Raw genomic sequence first — 23,161 nt, 5'->3', positions numbered from 1 at the left:
AATTTATCCTCCTCTCCCACTACCTCCTTCTTCCATGAGCCCGTTCTTAGAAACAGGGAACTGGGATAACGTCAAACCCTGGTTGCTTTGGCTCCAGCAGCAGTTCAGCGGTGGACGAAGAGTTAATTTATGGCGTAGGAGTTAATTTATGGCTGATCTTTTTGCTGTTGTTATTGCTGTTGTTTTCATTATGATATTTTTATTAATGTTGCTGTTGTTTAAATATACATTCCTGTATCATTGTTTAAGTGTTGCGTGTTGTTTCCAAGTGAGCTCAGGTACAAAATCATCCCCACTGCAGGTGCGTCTGTGGAGCCCCAGGATTTCACACACCAGGGGCAGGGGAGGGCCAGCAAAAAGGTCCCTCTGGCACTTCCATTCACACGTGGCACTGGAGATGCCCAAAAGGGAAGAAGCCCCAGCTCCACCGCGAGGCAGCTCTCAACTCTCCGGGTGATGCACACAAAGTGTTCCCACAGTGCCCAAGCCACAGGCAAAGGGAAGCTGTCGCGCCCCAGGGACCCGGGGCCTGGAGATGCAGGGCCGAACTCCGCGAGCCCCTGGGGGACACAGGGCCCTGCAGGGCTGGGACACGCTCAGGGACCACGTCACGGGAGAAGAGGCCTTATAGCCTGACAAAACCCCACTGCTGCCCTTACAACATCGCTGCCGCCCTGGGCGCCCTGGAGCGCTCCAGGTCACACAGTCACACAGGGGTTGACGTTGGAAGGGACCTCTCGAGATCATCACTCCAACCCCTCCCTGCACAAGCAGGGACACCGAGAGCACATTGCACAGGATCACACCCAGGAGGCTTTGGAAGAGCTCCAAAGAAGGAGCCTGCACAACCTCGCTGGACACCCGCTTCCAGTGCTCTGTCACCCTAACAGTCAAAAGGCGCTTCCTCATAAGCACATTGAAAGTGTGTCGCAGTTTGTACCCATTGAGCAGCCTGGCCGGCCTCTGACTGCAGCAGCTTCAGCAGAGAACTGTGCAAGGCGGGTGGCAAAAGAGCCCCCCCCCAGGGAGGGGAGCAATGCAAGGCAGGACCATGAAAGGCCAGAAGGAAAGACAACTCCTCTGGGAGAATCCAAACCAAGTAAGTCAAGAACAAAGCTCCCACCTATCATCCTGCCAGGAACGTCCAGACTTTCAGAGCATAGAAAGAAAGTGAAGAAGCAGCAGAGGAAGATTCAGATCACCTGTTCCTATCCATGCAACAAAGCTCTGAGCTGGATGTGCAGAGCATGCAGGAGCCCATCGAATCACCCCAACTACCTGCAACCAGACCTTGAACTGCGGTGTTAAAAAATCACTCTGAATGGAGGCAAGGAAGCAGGCGAAACCCCTTCCCCTCCAGGGGTCAGCAGGATTGCAGGCAGCCTGTCCCTTCAAGCAGCTGCAAAGCACCTTCCCAGAGAGGGGACTGTCCAAGACAGCCCTGGTGGCCCAGGCGCGAGGCAGAGGAGCCGCGGCTTCTCTGCAAGCAACGTGCGTGGGGAAAGGGCTTCCCAGAACCTTTTCTGCCGATGGGAGCACTGCGCACACCTGGGCTCTGCAGGCGTCACGCGCGCAGGCAAGGGGGCTCCCAGCACTTGCCCTCACAGCCACGGGGCTGAGCTGGCTGCCCAGCCCTCTGCTCGCGCCTCCCTCCAGGGAAGACTGCTCTGCTTCACACTTCCCCTCCAGCATTCCCAGGGCAGCAGCCAAATGCCTGCCGGCAATTCCCCGTGCCACCAGCCCTGCGGCTGCTTGGGAGCCACCCAGAGCCCTCCGCGCACCTCTGGCACCAGCCCCTTCCCAGCAGCTGCGCTCTGCCTCGCAGGGGCACTGCGGCATGCCAGCAAGCAAGGTTAGCCAACAGCAAGATGCTCCTCTGGGCTCCAGCACTTTGGTGGCAGGGATTTCACTGCTTGCTTTTGGAGGGCTACCTTCTGCGTGAGGGAAACCCCCGACGGGACCGCGACGACCTGCTGCTCCATCTGCCCTTGGCTTTCCTGTCCTTACCCAAGGACTAGGAATTCACCTCCGTTAGCAAGAGAGCATTATAGCCCAGTGCTGGGCAGAGCTGCAGCAGCCGCAGGTCCCTGCTGCTGCTGAGGGCACATTTGTGCCTGCTCTGCCCTCTGCAGCCCTAGGAAGCCGTGGCAGGGGCAGCAGTGCAGGAGCCGCACCAAGGCTGCTCTCAGCCACAGCTCATGGCGGCTGCAAGGTGCGCGGCAGGACAAGAGAAGGAGCCCAGCAGCACACCAGGGGCTCCCAGGCCACCACCAACTCACAAGGGCTCTGCTGAGGACATGCACACCTGGCGCTGGGGCACAACTGCCCTTGGCGCTCATTGCACTACCAATGATCATGTCTCCACCATGGAAAACAAAACTTCCTCGAGTCCATCGGGCTGTAAGGGCAGAAGGGGAGCAGGGAAGAAAGATCAAGGCATTCAAGGCTGCTTGCATGGGGTGGAAGCAGAGCCCCAAGTACAGCCCGGCCTCTGAGCAGGCAGCCGCCAGCAGCACCATGGGACTGCGTGAGGAGCCCTCCTTGGCACCCAGCAAGCCCAAGGCCACGCACTGCTCTCTGCCGCCAGGCTCAGCAGTGCAGGGGGAGTCCAGCACACGCAGACCCTTCCTCATGGCGGCCCCCCTGGCCCCTGCCGCTGCCGTCCTCCCCCCACGGAGCACTGGAACATCCCAGAGGGGCAGTTATCACCACGGGAACACAGATGCTTCCCAGGGCTGCGCATCACAGTGGCCCCAGTGCTGGCCACGCAGCAGGCAGGCCAGGTGAGCAGCAGGGCCGCGCAGCACCAGGGGCCACCCGTGGTGCCCACAAGATGCAGGGGAGCTGCGGGGCTGCAGGGCAGCCTGCGCGATGCCTCCCGGGGGAGGCCACAAAGCCACCGCGCGACACTTGGCACTCACACCTCTCACATTGCCCTTCTCTGTCCTCCGCTTGGCACTGGGCTCCCTGCCTGTCAAAAGGGCTGCCGGGGGCAAGGAGGCTGCTGCGGGCAGGCCCAGCACTGCCTGCTCCGTGCCCAACTGCTCCCATGCATGGAGACGCCAAGAGGCTCCTGAAACAGAGACCCCCTGCTCTCAGGGTTGGAAATGACAACCACTCCTTTTCTCTTGCAGTTGCTGGAGACTAAAAAAAAAATGGAAGATTCAGTTGAAGCAATGGATTGGGAGAGCTCTGTGCAGGTACTGTGCGTGCAGGCAGAGGCTGTGCGGGGACGGCTGGCGCTTGGCTCTGCGAGAGCAGCCGCAGGGCTGGTGGCAGAGGTGGCAGGGAGCTCTGGCAGGCCTGGGTGCTTGGGCAGAGCTGCGCCAGGGCCAGGAGCGGCCAAGGCCTCGGGGGCTGCTGCCTGAGCCTGGTGCCCTGGCTCTGTGCACCGCCTGCCCTGCGCACGCAGGGGACACGAGGCCCCGTGCACAGAGCCAGCGCTGCCATCATGACCATCCCCAAAAGCTCTCCTGCTCTCTTCCAGACTCCCGGCACTCAAGGCCTGGTCGGCTTAGACATAGAGGAGCCTATGGAGTGGGAGAGCTCCAACTGCACCCTACAGGTATTGCCGCTGCAGCTGTCTGTACCGGGAGATCCAGGTGTGGGCCTGGACTCACTTTCCCACTTCTGGCTGCAGGAAGAGGGACCTGGGGGCCAGACCTCCCCAGCTCTGGGACCTGCCTTGCAAATGCCTCTATCTCTCTTTACAGGCTCCATACGTGGATGGGGGCTCTTCAGGAGATTATCCTGAGCCAATGGAGTGGCAAAGTTATGGCAGCAGCCAGGTACAACCCCTGCAGTCACTGGGCGCTCTTGTCTTTCCTCTTCCCCACACACTGTCCCTTCCAAGGTATCCTGCTCTCTTCCAGACTATGGGGAGCATCACCCTGGTTGGCTGCAGCACAGAAGAGCCCATGGACTGGGAGAGCTCCGGCTGCAGCCCCCAGGTATGGTCCCTGCTGCCGGCTGCACGGGCAGAGCTGGGGCTGTGCCCGGCCCCTTGGCGCTGCTCCGCGCTGCCTTTGGGGAGCAGCCGCGCGGGAGCCTGGCCCAGGTGTGCGGGCGCTCTGGCGGGCCGCGGCGCCGGGGCAGAGCTGCACAGGGCGCAGGAGCGCCCAAGGCCTGGGCACCTGCTGCCTCAGCCCCTCTGCCGGCCTCTGGGCTGCGCTGGCCACGCCAAGCCTCTGCCAGGGCACCAATGACGGCAGCGCTGCTGCCAAAGAGCCCGCGCAGCCGCCAAAGAGCCTCTGCTCCACGGGAGCCCCCGAGCCGCTCCTCGGCCCTGCTCACGTCTCCTTTTCCCTTGCAGACCAAGCTCCCCTTCACTCTGGCTGCTGCCTGGAAGCGCTGGGCATGAGGACTCCGGCCCTGGACTCTTTTGTGGATTTTTTTCTATGTAGCGTCACAGTAGTTTTTGGTTGTTGTTGATATTGTTTATATTGTTTTTGGTATTGTTGTTGTTACTGTTAATGATATTGTTGTCATTATTGTTGTTTTTGTTATTCTCTCTTGTTCTTGTTTAAATATATATTCCTGTATCATTGCTCATATGTTGCCTGTTTTTTCCAAGTGAACTCAGGCACAAAAAACCATCCCCACCGCAGGTCTGTGTGTGGAGCCCTGTGTGCACCAGGGGCACGGGAGCAACAGCAATAAATTCCTTCCTGGACTTCCATTCACATGTGGCCCTGGGGATGTGCAAAGGGAAAGAAGCCTCAGCCCCACCACGGGGCAGGTGTCAAGTTCTCCAGGTGCCGCACACAACGTGTCTCCATAAGGCCCAAGCCACAGGCAAAGGGAAGCTGTTGTGCCCCAGGGACATGGGCTCTGCAGATGCAGGGCCGACCTCTCCGAGCCCCTGGGGGACACACTTGGCAGCCCGAGGAACAGGGACCAGGTCACCAAGGAAGGTCCTCCAGCTCCACAGTGACTCTGGCATTTCCTGTGCAGGGCCCATTTGCTCTGCTCATACTGTGGGACACTCGTGTCCTTGCGCTGCCTACAGCCTTTCCCAGCCTTTCCCTGTCCTGAGCCGCCTGCCATTTCCAGCACAAAGAGCTCCAGGAAGGCCCATGCTGAGCACTGCAGGTGAGCGCTGGGCCAGAGGAGCTGCCCTTGCCAAGGGGCCATCCCTGTGCGCAGGGCTCAGAGCGCAGCAAAGCAAGCTGCAAGCTCCCTGCCACGCAGAGAAGGCAGGAGCTGCCAAGAGCAGGGCCCCGCGCTGCAGGGCCGCACGAGGGCAGAGCGTCTCCCACAGCTGCTCTCTGCCCTGCACCAGCTTCCAGAGGCACCTTTGTCCCCAGGGTGCAGCTGGGCCCTGCGTGCAGCAGCCGCCCAGGTGTCCACATGCAGGGGGAAGGTGTCCTTCCCTCAGCACCACAGAGAACACGTTTGCCCCATCCTCTTTACATTCTCCCCTCAGCCAGTTGTACATGTGGAGAAGATCCCCTCTCAATCTTCTCGCTTAGTCTTTCCTCATAAGAGAGATTTTCGAGGCCCTTAATCACACGCTCACCTTCCGTATGGAACTGGTCGGCTCTGGGCTCCTGGCTCTGGAGAGCCCGGGAGAGGTGAAACGGCCTCCCAGGCCCTTGGGGCCCTTGCGATGTTGACCAGCTGTGTGGACACAAGAGTCTGGGTCACTGTGGCCATCTGCTGCTGTTCACTCCTCAGTCTGGATGCCAGAAGGAAATTGATGCATGGCATCACACATGCACAGCATGACATATTCAGTCATAGATTATTATAAAAACCTTCATACTGAACTATGGTTGCTCATTCTTTTTCTCTATTCCTTTTCCTTTTCCTTTTCCTTTTACTTTCTCTTTTACTTTTTCTTCTTTTCCCTTTCCTTTTACTTTTCCTTGTCCTTTCTCTTTTCCTTTCTCTTTCTCTTTTTCCTATTCTTTTCTCTTTTTTTATTCGTATCCTTTTTTTATTGTTTTTCTTTTTTTCTTCCCTTTTTTCCATTACTTCCATTACTCTTCCTTCCTTCCCTTCCTTTCATTCGTTCCATCACTCTCTGGACATGAAGGGAGCCTCTGAAGTCACACCCAGAAAGGAACAATGTTTCTTTTGTAGAAATGTGTATCCATTCCAGTGACAGACAGTGGAGTTTCATGCTCCCTTGTGGAGTTGGGAATGAGAGTGCGGTGTCTGGCAAAACCAGACATGTAAGGAGGAAGAGAAGGAGGATGTTGGCAGATTGCAGCATATGATGCACACGGACTCCAGTGTAACGTACCAAGGACCTTCTCTCGAGCATCAAATACAATTTATATACCGTACTGCCCCGGATATAATTCCTTATTTGCAAAAAGCATGTGAAGATGGTTGCTAAATGAGCCAACAGTCTAACTAATTACGTGTAAGGTTATCCCATCAGCTATGCATTTGTGGCCTTGCAGATGCCAGTAATCAGCTGCCTCTGTGTCATCTCCAATTACTCCCTGCAGTAAGTTTTGCATGGGAACAGCGAAGGGAGGTCCAGTATTCACTGGTCCTTCAAGGTCATGGGAGAGCGCTGTTCCATCTCAAGCTGCACCGTCTGCCATGGCTCCCCCTGTTTTGTTTAGCCAGGCCGCTGACAAAAGGAGCTGCCCTGATTTGGGCTTCAGGCTTTTTCGCTCTTCTCATCTAGGCCTGTATATTTCATGTATATGAGTAATTATATTTCTTCATATATATTCACATATATATTCATATCTATTCATACATGAATAATTTTTTCATATATGAATAAATATATATATTTCATATACTTTCATATTCATTTTCTCATATATATATTTTCATATATGAATTATATTTTTTCATATATCCATATACATACCCAAATATATATATTATATGTATGTATGCTTCTATGCTTGTATTTATATATATTCATATTCATGAACTATATATGTTCATAGTATATATGTTTTACATTATTATATTTGTCAATATATATAAAACATTTATATTCATAATATACATGCTTCATATTAATAATAATATTTATTATTTATTCATATATACATTCTTCCCCTTTTTTATGATTAGTGCTTGTTACACAAAACAAAGCATTACACTTTGTGATACTCAGATTATATACTAATAAAAACACACATGGATGTGAAATGCATACCATAACTTTCTGAGTGTGAAGAATGGTCTAATTAGCCTCAGAATGGTTGCTATTAGTCAATAATTGAGAAAGGTTTCTTTTTTTAAAAAAAAATCCATATGCCATTATTGTCAATTGGAGGGGATGGATCCCATTATGAATGCAGTAAATTTGTGTGAAGGTTATAGATATTCACTATCTCATAGGATTCACTCATCACACATAAAAACATCCATAATATTCTATATTGGATATCCATATTAATCATATAGGTTAAAAGCATAAACTACTAATTATATAGGTTGAGATCAATGCACAGAAAAGCATAAACTATTAATTATATAGGTTAAGATCAATGTACATAGCAGAATAAAATTGCAAACATCACCACATCTATTCCCTACTGCACCAAATGTTGAAAAATGATTCATGATTCACTCCAATGGCTCATTGGTTTTCGACTCCTGTGCTTGGCTGCAATTCTCCTGTGGCTGTGACTCCTCTGTCGTCAAGTAAGGCTTTACAGTTTTTGCTGGTAACCAGCGAGGACCTGTGCTGTTGCCGTTCAAAGCGGCGCGGCGACCTGGTTCAGGAACGGCACGGCGACCACCCCCAGGCCGCTCGGGCCATCAGCTCGCTGACACCAATGTGGTAGACGGCAAATGGTGTTTATTGATGGGTAACAAGGTGTTATATAGCTAAGGTTTACAACGTCACATCCGTCTGCTTACATCATAAACTAACACTATTGGCTATTAGGGGCCCTATCTTTCCGTACAGCGCGATATCTTCCGGCCGCCAGACCCTAACTATCTGCAACATTTCCCCCCTCCCTATGCATAACAAACCTAGCTAAAATACAACTATCTTATTCTTACTTATTCTTATCTTATTCTAATTACTTTTTCTTATTATTATCTTATTCTTATTACTATCTTATTCTATTCTTATAGTTTATAACAATCTTAAAATTATATATCATAAACTTGACATAAAAGCATAAGGCACAAAGAAGAAGACACGTAGAAGGTAGGGGATGACAGGTAATACCGGGGTGTAGGAATAGGGTGTACCTTGGGATAACTTGGGGATAATACTGAGTGGATATATTCTTAAAGCAGTTGTCGGTGTTCTAATAACATGATATTAATCTTTTCTAGCCGACTCTTGACAAACCGCATGAGCTTATTCAATATACAGGGTCCAAAGATTAGTGTCATCATGATCACTGTGATCGGCCCTATCAAGGTGGATATCAGGGTGGTTAACCACACTGAAACGGTGAAACAATTTTTGTACCAGCTGCATTTGGAACAGGGTTCAATGGGTGTTGGTTGGCAAGGCGTGGCACTGAAAATTGGTGACCCTGTAGTTATTTTTGTACTAATTACTCGAGATTGTTCGAGCTGTTCAAGTACCCATTTAAAGAGCTGATGTGACTCTATTTGTCCTATAGTGACAAGCTCCAAAATTAAGATAATGCAAAGGCATCGCGGCCCCCTCTTGCGGAGGCTGTTTTGTTGTTTTCTGGATTCGGTCGGCGTGGAACTCACAGGCTCGGGCGGGACGCCTGTCACCGGGGCGTCCGATGATCCGGTCCGGTGAACAGAAACTCACAATTTTCATTAGTTTTATTTTGAAGGTCTGGTTTAATAGACTTAAGCGGGCACCACTTGACTCTGCCATCTTTCCTGACAGTGACCTTTGGGTCGATCTTGGCATGGGGGGAGCGCTGCCAGCGAGTCCCCCAGCCAAGGGCAGTTTACTGCAACGTGGCCTGCCTGGCCACATTTAGAACCTGCCATTACGTTGGCTATTGCGGCGTGAACAGCCACCTGAATTGGGGTCAGACGCTCTTCCTTTGCAACATGCTTAATCATGTCTGCGATACTTGACCCCGCCGGCAATGATCGCAGGATTTCTTTGGTTGCCGAATTGCATTGTTGGCGTAAACATTCCACTACGACCGGGCCTTTTGCCTCCGTGGGCAGGGACGAAGAGTCGACCGCTGCCTGGAGACGATCTACAAATTGTGTAAAGCTCTCACTTTCACTTTGCTTTATTGAGGACCATGGCGATGGTCTGGCAACAACTCTACAGGCTGTGCGAATGGCTTCTCTGGCCGCACGAGTAGTTGTCGTAACTTCATGGGCCCGCAGGCCATGGGCCTGCGCCTGGGGGTGATCATTGTTGGATCTGCACCCATTAACCGCTGCAGGCTGGAGCCGTGTAATGGATGATCTGCCCCAGTTACTTGGGCTAAACACTTCGTACAGTTGTCTTCCCATTCTTGTTTGAAAACGATCATCCCTGCTCCATCAAAGATCAGCCTACAAGTTTGTTTTATATCGAACGGGAGCATATCGTCCCCCCCAAAGATACCATCTATGAGGGTCGAGACCATGGCAGAATTAGTCCCTTTATCCGCAATTGCTTTAACAATCGCTTGTACGTCCTTAGATTTTATCGGCGAGTGGACCCTCTGTCCCCCCTCCATCACCCGGACCGGGAACGCTAGCGCGGCCGATGGGGCCCACTCGGCACATGCGATCTTTATTTCCTTCCAGTCCGTGAGAGGGGTTCCTCCCCTTCGCGGTTTTTCTTTAATTCGAATGGGAATATTTTGGCTCTTAGCTCTGTTTACCTTCATTTCCTCCTCCCTTAAGTTTGAATCAGTTGTGACCCACTCGTCCTCACTAGTGTCTGATCCAGAGTCGGAACTCGACTGACTGGTCACTTCCGGGCTCCGGTACTTTCTCGTTGGGCTCCGGCCCCGCCTACTTCCGTCCCGCCCACTTCCGTTGCGGGCGGGCTGTTCCCCCCTCCTTGGCTCGCCCCGCCTCCTACTCACAGAGGCGTTTTGTGAAATGGCCGCTCTGATCGGTTCTCAGCGCCTCACTCGGGCCTCCCTCACCTGGCCGGTCACCCGAACCACCTTTCTCCTCCTTGTTGTCCTCCTCTCTTGTTTATCTAACGGTTCCCATCTGTTCCCGGCAGGAGCATCCTCACCCTGCCCTTCTCCCTGAGGCTCAGCGCCATTTTGAGGGGCATAGGGCGGTGGCCTGACCGAGACATCCCCAAGCTCTGACTTCTTTTCGATATTTCTAGCTTCCTCAGCTAGCTCGCCCCAAACAGATTTTGGCTGTTTTTGCTCCTCTGTAAGTGGGACGGGGTTCGGGGATGGAGGGGACGTATCGCCCTCTTGCAGATCTTTAGGCTCAGCAGAATCACCATCATATGGGGGGGTGCAAAGTCTGTGCGGTTGCCCCAACTCCCATTTTCGGGGTGGCCAACAAACAGTCCCTTACCGCCACCCAGGTCTCCTGCTCTTTTCTAGATTTCTGCAAGGCTTGTATAACTTTTCCCCAAGCCTTAAGGTTTTTCCCACAACCCGAAGGCATCGTCTCCTCGGCTAACACCTTGGTACATTTGTCCCACACATCAGGGTGGAGAATACCCACCGACCGGTCTATAACCTTAATTTTTAAAAGCCTCGCAACAGCGAGACTAAAATCTTTTGGCTTACAATCAATCCCCCAATGCTTATGTAATTGCGATACGACCTTCACAAGGGCTTCCATCCTCCTTATTGCTCTGGTAGCGTCCTCTCCGCCGGGCTGGTCCTGCCGCTCCAGCCGCCGTTCACCCGTCCAGGCGATGATTCCCGGGTTTCGGCACCACTTGTTGCCGTTCAAACGGCGTGGCGACCTGGTTCAGGAACGGCACGGCGACCACCCCCAGGCCGCTCGGGCCATCAGCTCGCTAACACCAATGTGGTGGACGGCAATGGGGTTTATTGATGGGTAACAAGGTGTTATATAGCTAAGGATTACAACTTCACATCCGTCTGCTTACATCATAAACTAACACTTGGCTATTAGGGGCCCTATCTTTCCGTACAGCACGATATCTTCCGGCTGCTGGACCCTAACTATCTGCAACAGCAGTCTGAGCTTGCACACACTGGATTTCACAGCAGCAGGATAGCTGTGCTTCGGTGAGTGAGCGTGAGGAAGAGAGGAGCGGGGCTCCTGCTGCTGCTCCTACTTTCTATAACGTGGACAACTTGAGGGCATCTCTTTTGATCATGTGCTGTCGATCTGCCTTAGCTTTGTCTGAGCAACTTGCTGCTGAGGAGATGGGACGTCTGTGGGGTTGTTCAGGCTGTTGGTGGTTGCGAGTTCACTGTGTGCAGCAGCTTCTCTTGTGTGGAGAGCCCAAGAGCTCCACTTGCTTTGGGGGTGCGCAGGTGCAGCTGGGAGTTGCTGCAAAGGCATGGGCCTCCTTTGGAAGGAATGGTCAGAGAAATGGCTCAGCATGGGCTCTTTCCCTTGGGGCAGGTGGTAGGAGGAGCCAGGTGTAAATGCTTGCTGAGGAGGAGGTGTGTGAGCGTTTTCTTGTGCTTGGGGTGCCTGAAGAGAGGGCAGTTTATGCCAAAGCTGCTCTCCTGCTTTCCCCTGCCCACGGTGGTCCTGCAGGGCAGGTGCTGCTGGTACTTTGCTTCCAAGGCCCAGTGTATCCCTGTGTTCCAGGTTGCTGGAAGAAGTGGACATCAAGCCCTGCTCAAGACACTCATGGTTCCTTCAGGATCTGAGGCTGCCCTCTTGGCCTGTCTCCCAAAGCAAGAGCCATGCAGAGATGTGGCAGAAGCAGCACATATTCCTTGGGAGAAGCTGAAGAGAGGGCTAAAGCAGTGAAGCAGGACTGGGGCGAGCATGTGCGTGAGGGCTGGTCCCTGCAGGTGGTCATTGGCCGCAATGAGTCAGGCTGTTGGGCGTACTCAGCTGCTCCCCGTATGCTGTGCGACTCTCGCTGGGGCTGGCACTGCTGCCTTCTGGCTCACGTGCCAATAACCTCCTTGTCTTCGTCCTTGCTTGTCCCGTTTTGTCAGGAACCATACACTTATTCCCTACAGAAGCAAGAAATTCCACTGCCTGGCCTTGGAATGGATACACATTGCTACAAAAGAACAATTGTTCATTTACAGGCTTTGGAGGCTCCCTTCCTTTCCAGAGAGCAATGCCTGGTCTCCTGAGGATGAGCTTGTCCTCTCTTGGCACTGCTTGAGTGCAGGCATTTAGAAGGGGAGCACCTGAGTGTGGAGCAGAGCTGCGATCCCCGCTGCCACGCAATACCAAAACAATGATACAGGAATATATATGTAACAACAATAAAAACAGAAGAATATAATAAACAATAATAACAACAATAATAAAAACAATATCAATAAAACTAACAACATGAATATCAACAGTATCAACAAGAACAAATACTACTATGAAAGATTATTCAGGGACATCCAAAGGGGTTATGGCCGCAGACCCTGGGCCCAGTGGTTCCTGGCAGCAGCCAGAGTGAAGGGGAGCTTGGTCTGCAAGGGAAAAGGAGGCATGAGCAGGGCCGAGGAGCGGCTCGGGGGCTCCCGTGGAGCAGAGGCTCTTTGGCGGCTGCGCGGGCTCTTTGGCAGCAGCGCTGCCGTCATTGGTGCCCTGGCAGAGGCTTGGCGTGGCCAGCGCAGCCCAGAGGCCGGCAGAGGGGCTGAGGCAGCAGGTGCCCAGGCCTTGGGCGCTCCTGCACCCTGTGCAGCTCTGCCCCAGCACCCAGGCCTGCCAGAGCTCCCTGCCACCTCTGCCACAAGCCCTGCGGCTGCTCTTGCAGAGCCAGGTGCCAGCTGTCCCCGCGCAGCCTCTGCCTGCGCACACAGTACCTGTCTGCTGCACCCCGAGCTCTCCCAGTCCATATCCTCAGCTTCACCATTATCCATTTTTTTTAGTTTCCAGGAACTGCAAGAGAAAATAAGTCATTGTCATTTGCAGCTCTGAGAGCAGCGGTCTCTGTGCCAGGAGCCTCTTGGCGTCTCTGTGCGTGGGAGTGGTGGGGCACAGAGCAGGCAGTATTAGGCCTGCCCGCAGCAGCCTCCTTGCCCCCGGCAGACCCATTGCCATGCAGGGAGCCCAGTGCCATGTGGAGCAGAGAAAAGGGCAATGTGAGAGGTGTGAGCGCCAAGTGTCGCACAGTGGCTTTGGGGTCTCCCCTGGGAGGCATCGCGCAGGCTGCCCTGCAGCCCCGCAGCTCCCCTGCATCTTGTGGGCACCACGGGTGGCCCCTGGTGCTGCGCGGCCCTGCTGCTCACCTGGCCTTGCTGCTGCGTGGCCAGCACTGGGGCCACTGTGAGGCGCAGCCCTGGGAAGCTTCCGTGTTCCCGTGGCGATAACTGCCCCTCTGGGATGTTCCAGTGCTCCGTGGGGGGAGGAGGGCAGCGGAAGGGGCCAGGGGAGGCACCGTGAGGAAGGGTCTGTGTGTGCTGGACTCCCCCTGGCACTGATGAGCCTGGCGGCAGAGAGCAGTGCGTGGCCTTGGGCTTGCTGGGTGCCAAGGAGGGCTCCACACGCAGCCCCATGACGCTGCTGGTGGCTGCCTGCCCAGAGGCCGGACTCCACTTGGGGCTCTGCTTCCAGCCCTACAAACAGCGTTGGAGGCCTTGATGTGTCCTCCGTGCTCCCGTCCTGCCTTTACAGCCCGATGGACTCGACAAAGTTTTGTTTTCTATGATTGAGACATGTTCCTAGGCAATGCAGCGAGTGCAAAGGGCAGTTGTGCCCTGGGACCAGGTGTGCATGTCCTCAGCAGAGCCCTTGTGAGTTGGTGGTGGCCTGGGAGCCCCTGGTGTGCTGCTGGGCTCCTTCTCTTGTCCTGCCGCGCACCTTGCAGGCGCCATGTGCTGTGGCTGAGAGCAGCCTTGGTGCAGCTCCTGCACTGCTGCCCCTGCCACGGCTTCCTAGGGCTGCAGAGGGCAGAGCAGGCACAAATGTGCCCTCAGCAGAAGCAGGGACCTGCAGCTGCTGCAGCTCTGCCCAGCACTGGGCTACAGTTGTCACTTGCTAATGGAGGTGAATTTCCAGCTCTTGGGTAAGGATGGGAATTCCAGGGCAGATGGAGCAGAGATCTCCCCGGTGCTGTCAGGTCTAGCCCTCACAGTGAGGAAATCCCTCCAAAAGCAATCAGTGCAACCCCCGCCACCAAAGTGCTGGAGCCCAGAGGACCATCTTGCTGCTGGCCAAGCTTCCTTGCTGGCATGCCGCAGTGCCCCTGCGAGGCAGAGCGCAGCTGCTGGGAAGAGGCTGGTGCCAGAGGTGCGCGGAAGGCTCTGGGTGGCTCCCAAGCAGCCGCAGGGCTGGTGGCGCGGGGAATTGCCGGCAGGCATTTGGCTGCTGCCCTGGGAATGCTGGAGGGGAAGTGTGAAGCAGAGCAGTGTTCCCTGCAGGGAGGCGCGAGCAGAGGGCTGGGCAGCCAGCTCAGCCCCGTGGCTGTGAGGGCAAGTGCTGGGAGCCCCCTTGCCTGCACGCGTGACGCCTGCAGAGCCCAGGCGTGCACGGTGCCCCTCCTGGCAGAAAAGGTTCTGGGAAGCCCTTGTCCCATGCAGGCTGCTTGCAGAGAAGCTGCAGCTCATCTGCCTCGCGACTGGGGCACCAGGGCTGTCTTGGAAGTTCCCTCTCTGGCAAGGTGTTTTGCAGCTGCTTGAAGGGACAGGCTGCCTGGAATCCTGCTGACCCCTGGAGGGGAAGGGGGTCTCACCTGCTTCCTGGCCTCCATTCAGAGTGAATTTTTCAACACTGCAGTACAAGGTCTGGTTGTGAGTGGTTGGGGTGAATGGAGGGGCTCCTGCACGCCTTTGGGTGTGCTCTGCGCATCCTGCTCAGAGCTTCGTCACATGGATAGGAACAGGTGAGGTGAATGTTCCCCTTTGCAGCCCCAGCTCCTCTTGCCCCATGGTGCAGGCAGTGGCCAGAGAGTGCAGAGAAGGACCTGGGGTGCACAACAAGTTGAACAAGAGCCAGCAATGTGCCCTTGTGGCTGAGACGGCCCATGGTGCCTTGGACTGCAGTAGGAAGAGCATTGGGAGGGGGTTGAAGGAGGGGATCCTGCCCCTCCTCAGGCCCTGGGGACGCCACATGTGCAGGGCTGCAACCAGCTGTTTGTTCCCCAGGACAGGAGGGACATGGAGCTGCTGGGAAGAGTGCAGTGTAGGGCTCTGGAGGTGATGAGGGGACTGGAGCATCTTTCCTGTGGGAAAAGTGGTTTGAGGAATTTAAGTAAGGCACATGAGTTACCTTAGGCTTGAGGAGAAAAGTATGTTGTTGGCAGTGACTGAGTGCAATGTTTGGGTGTTAGGGATGGCTTTTAATCAGGGTAATGTTGCTAGGGGAAATGTGTGAGTAGCCGTGGTGCCTGTGCTGGGAAGGGATGAAAGGAAGCAGGGGCAATATCTGGAGGCTTCGCTAAGCATGCAGTGGCTAGTGATTTTAGCTGTGAGGCCTGTCTTTTGTGGGAGGTGATTGAGCAGGGTGACCATGCTGGTAGCAAGATGTGAGAAGTGTGGTGTAATGGTTGGGAGGGAATGAAGCAGAGCAAGCAGGTGTTGTGAGGCTGCCCTCCTCATAAAGAGTGAAGGCTTTGTTCTGTCAGTCATTTACATATAAATCCCCCTTGCCGGTGCACATGTGCAGCATGAACAAAGAACTGTGTGAATGAAGCATGCAGCTTCCTGAATGCATGAATGAAGCATGCAGCAACATGAATGAAGGGCAGCATGAATGAAGGACTACCATCTCTACACGTGCTTTGGTGAAATCCTGGCTCCAGAAATGACTTCTCAAGCGAACTCTCTTAAGCAGCTCTGTGGAGGGGAGTTTGGGAAGTCTGCTTGACAACAGGTCAAGCAGGAGGCAGCAATGTGCCCTTGTGTCAAGGATGGCCAGAGGGATGCTGGCCTGCACGAGGAGGAGTGTTGGCAGCAGGTGGAGGGGGCTGATCGTGCCCCTCTCCTCAGCTCTGCTCAGGCCACACCTGGACTCTTGTGTGCAGAAATATTGTGGGCTGCCCAGGACAAGAGGGATGTGGAACTTGCAGAGAGTGACCAGCTTAGTGCCACAAAGATGATGAAGGAACTGGAGCGTCTATCTTATGAGGAAAGAGTAAGCAATTTTGGCCTGTTTATCCTGGAAAAGACAAGAGTGAGAGGGGAACTTATCAACAGGTACAATCTGCTGAGGGGAGGATGTAAAAAGGACAGGGCCAAACTCGTTCTCAGTGGCACCCAGCAATAGCCCAAGGGCTAAAGAGTACAAATTGCAACACAGTTTCAATGGGCACAAATTGCAACACACTTTCAATGTGCATATGAGGAAGAGCTTTTTGACAGTTAGGGTGACGGAGCACTGGAAGCGGGTGTCCAGCGAGGTTGTGCAGGCTCCCTCTTTGGAGCTCTTCCAAAGCCTCCTGGGTGTGATCCTGTGCAACGCGCTGTAGGAGTCCCTGCTTGTGCAGGAGGGGGTTGGACTGATGATCTCGAGAGGTCCCTTCCAACGTCAACCCCTGTGTGACTGTGTGACTCGGGAGGGCTCCGTGGGCACCCAGGACGGCAGTGATGTTGGAAGGGCAGCGGTGGGGTTTTGTCAGGCCGTAAGGCCTCTTCTCTTGTGGCACCGAGTTGTCACCATGAGCATCTGGCAGATGGCCCTGCAGATGGCAGAGGGACAGAGCAGCCTCCATCGTAGTCCCCAGCACGGGGCCCTTCCTGGCAGCAGCCCATTTCTGCACCAGCTGCCTCTGGGGACACTGTCCCCCGTGACCCATTCCCTGAGTGTGTCCCAGCCCTGCAGGGCCCTGTGTCCCCCAGGGGCTCGTGGAGTTCAGCCCTGCATCTCCAGGCCCCGTGTCCCTGGGGCGCGACAGCTTCCCTTTGGCTGTGGCTTGGGCACTGTGGGGACACTTTGTGTGCGTCATCCGGAGAGTTGAGAGCTGCCCCACAGTGGGGCTGGGGCTCCTTCCCCTTTAGGCATCCCCAGGGCCACGTGTGAATGGAAGTGCCGGAAGGAATTTTTTGCTGTCTGTACCCTGCACCTGGTGAACACAGGGCTCCACACAGACACGTGCTGTGGGGATGCCTTTTGTGCCTGAGTTTGCTTGGAAAAAAAAAAGCAACGTATGAACAATGATACAGGAATATATATTTAAACAACAACAAAAAAGAACAACAATAACAACAATAACAACAACAATAACGACAACAACAACAGTAACAACAATATAAAAATAATATAAACAATATCAACAACTAAGAACTACTGTGACACTACAGAGAAAAAAATCCACAAAAGAGTCCAGGGCCGGAGTCCTCATGCCCAGCGTTTCCTGGTAGCAGCCTGGGTGAAGGGGAGCTTGGTCTGCAAGGGAAAAGGAGGCATGAGCAGGGCCGAGGAGCGGCTCGGGGGCTCCCGTGGAGCAGAGGCTCTTTGGCGGCTGCGCGGGCTCTTTGGCAGCAGCGCTGCCGTCATTGGTGCCCTGGCAGAGGCTTGGCGTGGCCAGCGCAGCCCAGAGGCCGGCAGAGGGGCTGAGGCAGCAGGTGCCCAGGCCTTGGGCGCTCCTGCGCCCTGTGCAGCTCTGCCCCGGCGCCGCGGCCCGCCAGAGCGCCCGCACACCTGGGCCAGGCTCCCGCGCGGCTGCTCCCCAAAGGCAGCGCGGAGCAGCGCCAAGGGGCCGGGCACAGCCCCAGCTCTGCCCGTGCAGCCGGCAGCAGGGACCATACCTGGGGGCTGCAGCCGGAGCTCTCCCAATCCATGGGCTCCTCCTGGCTGCAGCCGACCAGGCCACTGCTCCCCATCATCTAGAAGTGAGCAGCAGACCTTGGTGGGGACGGTGCTTGGGGAAGAAAAAGGAAAAGGGCATCCAGTGGCTGCAAGGACTGTACCTGGCTGCTGCCGTAATCGAGCCACTCCATCGGCTCCGACCCATTCCCTGCCAGCCCCCCATCCATATGTGGAGCCTGTAAGAGAGAAGGAAGAATTTTCAGGACAGGTCACAGAGCTGGGTGGCTCTGGCCCCACGGTTCCTCTTGCAGCGGGAAGCAGGAAAGAGGGAAGGGGCCGGGCTGAGCCCCATTTTTCCCTGTTCAGCTGGAAGAAGGGGCAATACCTGGAGACTACAGGTCGAGGTCTCCCAATCCATGGGTTCTTCGTCGTTGCAGCCGACAAGATTGCCGGTGCTCGGATTCTGGAAGAGAGCAGGAGAGCTTGTGGGGACGGTCATGGTTGCAGATGTGGCTCTGTGCGCAGGGTCTCATGTCCCCTGCGTGCACAGGGCAGGCGGTGCACAGAGCCAGGGCGCCAGGCTCAGGCAGCAGCCCCCGAGGCCTTGGCCGCTCCTGGCCCTGGCGCAGCTCTGCCCCAGCACCCAGGCCTGCCAGAGCTCCCTGCCACCTCTGCCACCAGCCCTGCGGCTGCTCTCGCAGAGCCAAACGCCAGCCGTCCCCGCGCAGCCTCTGCCTGCGGGCACAGTACCTGCACAGAGCTTTCCCACTCCATTTCCTCAACTTCGCATTTGTCCATTTTGTTCACTCTCCCAAGTCTGCAACGGAATGGAATTTTTTACATTTGCAGCCATGAGCGCCAAGTGTCATGTGGTGGCTTTGGGGCCTCCCCTGGGAGGCATGGCGCAGGCTGCCCTGCAGCCCCGCAGCTCCCCTGCATCTTGTGGGCACCACGGGTGGCCCCTGGTGCTGCGCGACCCTGCTGCTCACCTGGCCTTGCTGCTGCGTGGCCAGCACTGGGGCCACTGTGAGGCGCAGCCCTGGGAAGCTTCCGTGTTCCCGTGGTGATAACTGCCCCTCTGGGATGTTCCAGTGCTCCGTGGGGGGAGGAGGGCAGCGGCAGGGGCCAGGGGGGCCGCTGTGAGGAAGGGTCTGCGTGTGCTGGACTCCCCTGGCACTGCTGAGCCTGGCGGCAGAGAGCAGTGCGTGGCCTTGGGCTTGCTGGGTGCCAAGGAGGGCTCCTCACGCAGCCCCATGGTGCTGCTGATGGCTGCATGGAAGCTCTGCTTCCATCCCTGCAAACAGCTTTGAATGCCTTCATCTTTCTTCCCTGCTCCACTCCTGCCCTTACAGCCCTATTTCCTAAAGAAGATTTTGTTTTCCATGGTCGAGACGTGTTCCTTGGTAGTGCAATGAGCACGAAGGGCCAGTTGTGCCCTGGGGCCAGGTGTGCATGTCCTCAGCAGAGCCCTTGTGAGTTGGTGGTGGCCTGGGAGCCCCTGGTGCTGCTGGGCTCCTTCTCTTGTCCTGCTGTGCACCTTGCAGGCGCCATGTGCTGTGGCTGAGAGCAGCCTTGGTGCGGCTCCTGCACTGCTGCCCCTGCTACGGCTTCCTAGGGCTGCAGAGGGCAGAGCAGGCACAAATGTGCCCTCAGCAGCAGCAGGGACCTGCAGCTGCTGCAGCTCTGCCCAGCACTGCGCTACAATGCTCACTTGCTAATGGAGATGAATTCCTTACACTCAGGTATGAACGGTAAAGCCAGGAGCAGATGGAGCAGGAGATCCTCCTCACGCAGGGGAAAACCCTCCAAAAGCAAGCAGCGCAATCCCTGCCACCAAAGTGCTGGAGCCCAGAGGAGCATCTTGTTGCTGGCCAAGCTTGCTCTCTGGCATGCCACAAGGGGCTGCTGCTGGACAGAGAAACCTCCATCCTGGTCCCCAGATCTTGGCATCACTCATTCCAACGGAAATGCTCTTGGCATCTCTGACATCACAAGCTCAGAAAAAAGAACCCTGCTTATCCAGTGTCACCTTTTTCTAAGTAAAGACCAAACTTCGTAAATATATTTTAAGTGAGTGACTTTCCCAAGTATGGAAACCTGTGCTGTGCTTGCTGAAGCCAAGGCACCCTCTCTTTTGACTCTTTTGGTGCTGGGAACGGAATTGCATGCTGAGTGTTTGGGTCCAGTTTTATCCGGGGCGATGGGCCAGGGATTATAGACCAGAGGGGATTTACCCTCCTCTCCCTCTGCCTCCCCCTTCCCCAAACACAGTCTCAGAATACGGGATTGGGATCGTGTCAAACCCTGGTTGCTTTGGTTCCAACAGCAGTTCAGCGGCACACAAAGAGTTAATTTATGGCATGAGAGTTTGGCCATGTGTGAAGAGGCCACTTGGCTTTTAGCGGAGGATCTCTAAGCCGTGCGCCTGTTCCTGTGCTGCTCTCGGCGGCATCAGGGAGGCCGGTGCGCAGGACAGGAGCTGCTCCCTGGGGCAGTGCAGCCCCGCGGCGCAGGGGACAGGGACACTGCGCCCTGGGCACCTGTGCAGAGCAGGGGGGGTCTTTTCTCCCCTTTGGAAGCAGCTTGGGAAACAGCCAAATACAGGGGTGGAAAGCAGGTTTGGTTGAACTTCCCAGCAAGTGAACAAACTCCCAAGAGCTGAGTGCCTAGCTCTAGGTTAGGGGATCAAGTGCAGCACGGGCAGGTACCAGGACACGTAGCCCCTCTTCCCCCGCACACCTCAGCCCCAGCCCAGCGCCCTCCTGCCAGCAGCCCGTGTGCTTGCGGTGCGCTCCGCGAGCCGCCGTGCCGGCCTCTTGTGCAAGCGCTGTGGCCTCCAGGGCCTCCGCTCCAAGGAGCCTCATCTCTATTGAAGCCATGGATGAGAAGCCCTGTGTCCCTGTCCACGTGGACGTCCATGGGAAGCCGTTGCTGTCCTTGGACAGCACAGGGACACGCTGCCCTCACCAAACAGAGTCCCCACAGGGGGCTGCAGCACCCGCTCCCCACAGCCTCTGCAAGGGGCAGTGTGGGGCTGCTGGAGCAGCGCAGCAAGGTGTGCGGCCAAACGCACCCGTCTGCCAGCCAAGGCAGGCGCCCTCGAGCAGCGCCTCTCTGCAGGAGCACCGGGGCATGGCCTGGAACCAACTGCCGCCACCACGGCCAGGCCAAGCCCAGGATGCAGCTGCCGCTCGTTCCTTCCCACCCATTTCAATTGCAGGGTTTTGGTGACATTCCAGAAAAAAAGTACTTTTTTGAGGAAATTGGGCTATAAGGGCAGGAGTGGAGCAGGAAAGAAAGATCAAGACACTCAAGGCTGCTTGCAGGGGTGGAAGCAGAGCCCCAAGTGGAGCCCGGCCTCTGGGTAGGCAGCCGCCAGCAGCACCATGGGGCTGCATGAGGAGCCCTCCTTGGCACCCAGCAAGCCCAAGGCCACGCACTGCTCTCTGCCGCCAGGCTCAGCAGTGCCAGGGGGAGTCCAGCACACGCAGACCCTTCCTCACGGCGGCCCCCCTGGCCCCTGCCGCTGTCCTCCTCCCCCCACGCAGCAGTGGAACATCCCAGAGGGGCAGTTATCACCACGGGAACACGGATGCTTCCCAGGGCTGCGCCTCACAGTGGCCCCAGTGCTGGCCACGCAGCAGCAAGGCCAGGTGAGCAGCAGGGCCGCGCAGCACCAGGGGCCACCCGTGGTGCCCACAAGATGCAGGGGAGCTGCGGGGCTGCAGGGCAGCCTGCGCGATGCCTCCCAGGGGAGGCACCAAAGCCACCGCGCGACACTTGGTGCTCACGGCTGCAAAAGTAAACATTTCCATTCCATTGCAGAGTCAGTAGAGTGAAAAAAATGGAAAAAGATGAAGTTGAAGAGATGGAGTGGGAGAGCTCAGGGCAGGTACTGTGCGCGCAGGCAGAGGCTGCGCGGGGACGGCTGGCGTTTGGCTCTGCGAGAGCAGCCGCAGGGCTGGTGGCAGAGGTGGCAGGGAGCTCTGTCAGGCCTGGGTGCTGGGGCAGAGCTGCGCCAGGGCCAGGAGCGGCCAAGGCCTCGGGGGCTGCTGCCTGAGCCTGGTGCCCTGGCTCTGTGCACCGCCTGCCCCACGCACGCAGGGGACACGAGGCCCCGTGCACAGAACCAGCGCTGCCACCATGACCATCCCCACAAGCTCTCCTGCTCTCTTTCAGACTCTGGGAGCCCAAGGCCTGGGCAGCTGCAGTTGTGAGGAGCCCATGGAGTGGGAGAGCTCCAGCTGCAACATCCAGGTATTGCCCTTGCTTCTGGCAGCATCAGGAGATCTGGGGCTCATCTCGGCCCCTTCCCTCTTTACTCTTTCTGAAATCAGGAAGAGAGGTCCTAGGGACCAAGGAGCGCTGGCTCTGGATCCTGCCCTGCAAATGCCTCTTGGTCTCTTGCAGGCTCCATGCATGAATGGGAGCTCCACAGGGGACCATCCTGAGCCAATGGAGTGGCTCAGTTCTGGCAGCAGCCAGGTACAGTCCTTGCAGCCACTGGATGCCCTTCTCCTTCCTCTTCTCCACGCACCGTCCCCACCAAGGTCTCCTGCTCTCTTCCAGATGATGGGGAGCAGTGGCATGGTCGGCTGCAGCCAGGAGGAGCCCATGGACTGGGAGAGCTCCGGCTGCAGCCCCCAGGTATGGTCCCTGCTGCCGGCTGCACGGGCAGAGCTGGGGCTGTGCCCGGCCCCTTGGCGCTGCTCCGCGCTGCCTTTGGGGAGCAGCCGCGCGGGAGCCTGGCCCAGGTGTGCGGGCGCTCTGGCGGGCCGCGGCGCCGGGGCAGAGCTGCACAGGGCGCAGGAGCGCCCAAGGCCTGGGCACCTGCTGCCTCAGCCCCTCTGCCGGCCTCTGGGCTGCGCTGGCCACGCCAAGCCTCTGCCAGGGCACCAATGACGGCAGCGCTGCTGCCAAAGAGCCCGCGCAGCCGCCAAAGAGCCTCTGCTCCACGGGAGCCCCCGAGCCGCTCCTCGGCCCTGCTCACGCCTCCTTTTCCCTTGCAGGCCAAGCTCCCCTTCACTCTGGCTGCTGCCAGGAAGCGCTGGGCATGAGGACTCTGGCCCTAGAATATTTTGTGGATTTTTATGTATGTAGTTTCACAGTAGTTTTGATTGTTTTTGATATTTTTATATTGTTATTGATATTGTTGTTGTTACTGTTATTAATATTATTGCTGTTATTGTTATTCTTTTTTGTTCTTCTTTAAATATATATTCCTGTATCATTGTTCATATGTTGCGTGTTTTTTCCAATCGAGCACAGGTTCAAAAAGTATCCCCACTGCAGGTGTGTCTGTGGAGCCCCAGGATTTCAGGCACCAGGAGCAGGGGGCAACATTAAAAAGGTCCCTCTGGGACTTCCCTTCACATGTGGCCGTGGGGATGCCTAAAGGGGAAGAAGCCCCAGCCCCACCGCGGGGCTGCTCTCAACTCTCCGGGTGCCGCACACAACGTGT

The sequence above is a fragment of the Tinamus guttatus genome, unplaced genomic scaffold, assembly GCF_059628265.1.
Source record: "Tinamus guttatus ecotype Peru unplaced genomic scaffold, ASM5962826v1 Tinamus_guttatus_pri_ptg000072l, whole genome shotgun sequence".
NCBI classification, from domain to species: Eukaryota; Metazoa; Chordata; class Aves; order Tinamiformes; family Tinamidae; genus Tinamus; species Tinamus guttatus.
This window is presented reverse-complemented; position numbering follows the sequence as displayed.